Consider the following 6,000-nt stretch of genomic DNA (forward strand, 5'->3'; position numbering starts at 1 on the left):
CACACACACACACACACACACACACACACACACACACACACACACACACACATCATCTGTCAGCAGGTTAAACAAACCTGAGCGCGCTGGATTATGTTTTTCATGTAAAAGTGCAACACTAGTGATCCCAGATGGATTTGTGGCTCACGTTCGTCCTCACTCGCACCCACTTTATTTGCCAGCAGACAAAACACAAAAATCCACTGAACAGCTGGGACTCCTTCAATCAAGGTTATGGCGGCAATCTCCCAGAAGGCCACGTAGCGCCATGAATCCTCTCTGGGCTGACATCCAGTGTTTTTAATCTCGCCAGGAGTCGGAGGCAGGGGAGCCGGTTACTGCCCTGTTCGTTAGCTTCTCTTAAGATAACCAGACTCAATTTCCCAGCCCGATGACAATCTCTGCGAGCTCCGGCAGGAAAGATCAGGCGAAGGATTGCTGGTGTCATGTAATTATGCTAAATGGTGTGTTTGCATAGCAATCTGAACAGCACAGCTCTTCGTCCTGAAAATGAAGCGTCATGTCCGGACGTTAAGCTAAATAAACATCCGACTTCTGATACTGCTCTGGTAATTGATCTGCTTTTATATACGTACTGTAATATATTCAGCTGGGAGGAGCGCAATGTTTGGCTCTATGGATGGCAATGAAAGTTTATTGGCTGGTCCACCACTCTGGTCCAGGCTCAAACATATTGGATGAATCTCCATGAGACTTACAGACATCCATCATCCCCTGACCTTCTCTCTAGCGCCACCACAAGGTTCACACTGGTGGCTTAGAGTGAATTTTCTCAACAACCGCTTAATAGATTGCCATAAAATTTGATGCAGTCATGAATTGTAATAAGTTTGGTTCATCCATCACCGTCATCAGATCAATCAGTACTTTGATTTCTTGCAAAACCGATGACATTCCCGTCAGCCTCAGGTGCACTGTGTGTGGAGCGCTAATTAGCAAGTTTTAACATGCTAACACGCTAAACCAATGAGATGAACTTGGTGAAAATTATACCTGCTTGACATCTGTTAGCATGTTAGCATGCTGACATTAGCATTTAACTCAAAGTGCAGCCTCACAGAGCTGCTGGCATGACTGAAGACTCTTCGTCCGTTTCATTATATGTATCTGATCTCTGTGGTTACTTTTTACTTTGTAGTTCAAGATTTTACTTGCAAACCCTATTTATCTAAAATCAAGCATATCTAGTTTAAAGTTATGTTCCTAGATTTTATCATATTACCCACATATTCTCAGCCATCTTCCTTCCTTTATATTTTTGAATTCATTAGAAAAATTGGACAGATTACATTCAGGTAGTAGTTTGACAGAAGACAGACACCACTCTTATTGATTATCTTATGTATATATCTATTAAATAGGCAGCTGGCATATCTTATAATAGACTGGAAGACAGCTAGCCAGCCAGGTTTCGTCCAAAGATAACTAAATTTGCCTGCCAGCATCTTTAGAGCACACTAATTAATGTGTTAATTAACACTTTATATTTTGTGCATTTAACCTGTAAAATAACTGAAGCGTGAAAAACTGAGAAACTGTCACACCTTGTTAATTATTGAGTTTTAGAGGTGCTGGTAGGTGGATTGGATCACCTTTGAGCCTGAAAATGCTACATGTATCCTACTGTTTCCAGTCTTAATGCTAAGCTAAGCTAACAGGCTGCTAGCAGTAGGTCGTACAGACATGAGAGTGATCTTCTTATTCTAATTCACAGTAAGAAAGTGAAAAAGTGTAATACCCAAAAACTATTGCTTTTCACTAACTTTACAAACGGAGGGAAACTCTCCTGCTGAAACCAACGACAGGCGCGACCTTCAGAGAGTAAAGTCTAATGGTTCAGTTTTCTTCATGGAGAACAGAAAAAAATAACATCATTATAAGATAAGATAAACCTTTATTGATCCTCTGATCCTTCAGGTGCTGCAGCAGCACAAGGACAGAAATAAGTACAGATAAAAGACCAAAGTGAATAAATAATAAGTATATAAAAGAATATCAAATGTAACATAAAACAGTATAATATGTAATAAAGAGACGCTTTGAGCGCAGTGATTTTTCATGGCTGTCTCTCACATCTGTCAAACAGTTTGTTAGCGTAGCTCTAATTTAACGCGTCCTCTCCTGCTTCACGTCACTAACGTCAGTAAACTCAGTGGGATTATGCATCAAAGCAGATGAGAACTCTCCAAACTGGTCCTTCCTCAGTCTCTCAGCCTCCTGGGTCAAATCCTCCACTCTACAAATCCTCCTGCATTTACCCCCCCCTGCTGCTACCGCCGCCGCCGCACATGTTCAGAGGACAGACACCAAAACAGGTGAGGGGTGTTTGGATCCGCCACGCTGAACATCTGCCATGTGGCATGTGTGCTTTTTGCCAGCAGTGAAAGCAGCCTCCCACACAGGATCCAGCACTCCAACAAATGAGAGCTCCACGTGTAGACACAACAGCGCACGGACACGTGCAGGGCCGGGAAAGAGTCTGCACCCTGACCTCGCTCTCGTCTGCTCGCCCCTGATTTTTCTTTCTTCCTCAGCGCTTCCTTGACAACGGCGCCGTAGACAGAACATTTGTTCTCATCGGCGTCCCTGTCCAGCAAGGCCGCGTAGTGAAGCCGGTGGTTTACAATCATCATTACATTCTCAAAGTACAACAGCGAAAACATCACAGCTCGTTCTCACGTTACAGCCTCAAGACGGGAATGATTAAAGTGATTAACGTCCTCGCTTGGCTGCAGGTTCGTCAGCATCCTCTGGCTATCAACAGCGAAATAGAGCAGCGTCACACTGATCGATCGATTGATTGATTGAAGTAAATGTGCATCAAATGATTTGATCAAAGACATATGAGAGAGTTTTAGGTGTGAGATCTGAGAGCTTTGGAGAGATATTTAGCCATGCTAGCAGCGCCGCTCTGATGACCATTAGTCTGCCCACCACTCAGGTCCAGACTCAAACAGCTCAACAGCGACTTGATGGATTTTCACTGAATGTTCCACAGATATTTACGATCCCCAGAGGATGAATCCACAAGATCCTCTGATTTTTGCCACCTGAATGCTCCTGTGCAGGAAAGCATGTTGCGTTACCATGACAACTGACAACCCTGAGCTGTCATCACCAGCTTTAGCTGTACTGCAAATTAACTGTATATATAACAGTGTTTGTACTATTGTAATATGAACATGTAGGAAACGTAAATGCCTCCTTGCTTTGTTGTGTGATGAAACAACACGTTAAATTGTTTTTAAAAAACATAAAACTAAACTACACATTAGCTCACAACCATCTAACAGCAGCAGAAGCTTTGAGGCTGTGCTCCTCGTGCCACAGATAAGTGTTATTCACGGCGTCCAATAAGCCGTCTTTGTGTTGCTGAGTGTGTAATTAATGGATGCGTGTGCAGGAACACTGAACACACAGACTCTCAGAGGTTTGGCCTGAACCGACAGACCACTGCTCTGAATACTAACACTGTCTGATAATCACACAAAACATACACAGAGTTTGTAAAAGATGATGTTTGGTGATAAGTTAAACTACTTTACAACTTATATAAGTACAGCTAAAGTATATTTTACGTACATTTTTCTGCCTATAGTTACTTTTTCTTTGGTAACAATTTTGAAGCAGGACTTTTTTCTATTTTTTACAGTGTAATATTAGTAGTAATGCTTCCTCCACCACTGGAAGAAACAGAAATATCTACTATCACCACACTATAATCAATATTTCCCAATTCAACTTAAGCTGTCATAAAACTCATATTATAAAGCTCAAACACTCACCTGCTGTTCCCATCAAACATGTAGTTTGAGTCTTCTCAGACTGGATTCAGCGATCAAACCTTAAAATGAGAACACAGTATTTTACCGTGGTGGCATGTTATCAATATCTTGCGTCTCTAGACAACTACCTCTGACGTGGATGATGTCATTACCGAACGCCGGGCGCTGCGAGCAGCCAGCCACAACACGGCTGACTCTGCGGCGGTCGGCTACGAATACGCAATAACGAACCATAGCTGTGCCAAACTACAGCTAAACTAGCCGACCGCCGGCTCAGAGGGGAATAGCACCAGCACATCATAACAAAATATTGGAATATGAACGAGTTTCGCCGCAGATTATGCGTTATATAGAGGCTGCGCATGGATGCCCCGAGTACTCACATTATACGGATATACGCGCCGCTCCTCTGGGGCTAATTTCTTCAAAACGACTCCAAATGCCACCAAAGTTGTCTGGGTGAGTAAATGGGCGTATTTAATGCTACAAATAAGGTCCAGGTTGTAAAAAACGAAAGTTATCCTTCAAGAGCTTTGGCCACAGTCTAAAAGACAAAACAAAGCCAAACAAATGCATGTTTCTCAACCATAAAGCCAAACACATCACCTGGGAATATATTAGGCAGACATTTTCAGAGCATTTAAAACCGACTTCTCTGAGTTCAACACACTGCCGTGCACCTGCAAACAGAGCTAAAGTCGATTTCAACGTCCCTCATGACAGAGTTCAACAGAATGCACGAGCCTTTATGCACATTAACATCACTCTGCTGTTCAGCTGAGAACACGGTGATGGACGGCTCGCGCCAAAATCTCAGGACATTAACTCCTGGAGAGTCGAAATCAAACGTTAAAACACTGGCAAATAACTTCCTAAAAGAATAATACATCAAAATGTGAAGAAAATATGTGCACATTTAAAGTTCCTGCTACTTCACACAGCAGAAGCAGCTCGTCAGGAAAACATTCAGCTGATTGTTTTGAGCATTTTACACAAAACAGAATCTAAAACTCCTGCCACATAAATCATTTCTCGGCTGTCTCTCTGCAGTGACTTTCTTTTTCTAGTCACTTCTTGCAAGTGAGCTACAACAGAGCAGTTCCGACCAATGGAAGCGCAGGACGAACGTACACCAACAACCCAGGAGGCTCTGTGTTTAAACACATTTCTTAATATTTCTTCTTTCTTCAGTCGTATTTCTTTGGCATTCAGCCTACTTAATCATTTTGCCATTTCATTACATTTGTTTCTCAGTTGCAATCAAAGTTAACAAGATTTTAAGCCATAAATTATTAAAGTTAAATCCTCTGCCTCAGCTATGACCTTCAAAACACACAATTCTCACACTCCTCTTTCAGTGTGAAGAATCGAACTGAGTGCACTTCTGAGGATGATTATTAAACCTTATAGACGGAAGACCTTCAAGATTCAGGATAATATATATATATTTATACACACACATAGATTTATGTAAAAAAAACACATCTGTTTGGATGATGCCGCCTTTCATAACGGGGTACATCCAGTTTCCTCTGCTTCCACTCTTTCAACCCTGAGCTTCACATGCTCATCACGTACGCCAACGTTACCTCTGATCCTCAAGGATGGTTTCAAAGTCTCAGGTATCAAACAAAAGATGCTGCCAGACGCAAACACAACGCCGAGTTCAGGCACAGACGATGGTCGCGGGTTTAATGCACGGCACAGCGCGATTCATCGAGAGGAGCTTCTTTGTGCTGCAGCCGGTGAGTCAGAGTGTTTCATTACACCAAATGCTGAGTGAGAGGCCACTCACGTTATTTCAATCATAAGAAAGTACTGCAGCCTTACAATGAATCTGTGCTCCAGTGTGGTGGTGTAACAGAGACACGATCCTCAGAAATGTTAATGAGACAAATATCATGAATTTTGAAATTATTTTGTTAGAATGGGAGGACAGCGTGTTGTGGTCACTGCGCAGTAGATAAACTGCAGACGGAGCGTTTCCATTGTAGTACGAAAACTGTATGAACACGATTGTAACAGAACTGTGAAGTAAATATGACGAAAAGCCAAAACTGTGTGGAGTGAGCCCCCCATTACTGTTCTGAATTCACCAAACAGCCACAGCTCATGAAACATCAATCGCCTCTTTCACACATTGTTCCCAGTAAATTACTGGGAAAACTGGGATAATTCAACACACACCATGGTA

The sequence above is a fragment of the Chelmon rostratus genome, chromosome 17, assembly GCF_017976325.1.
Source record: "Chelmon rostratus isolate fCheRos1 chromosome 17, fCheRos1.pri, whole genome shotgun sequence".
NCBI lineage: Eukaryota > Metazoa > Chordata > Actinopteri > Chaetodontiformes > Chaetodontidae > Chelmon > Chelmon rostratus.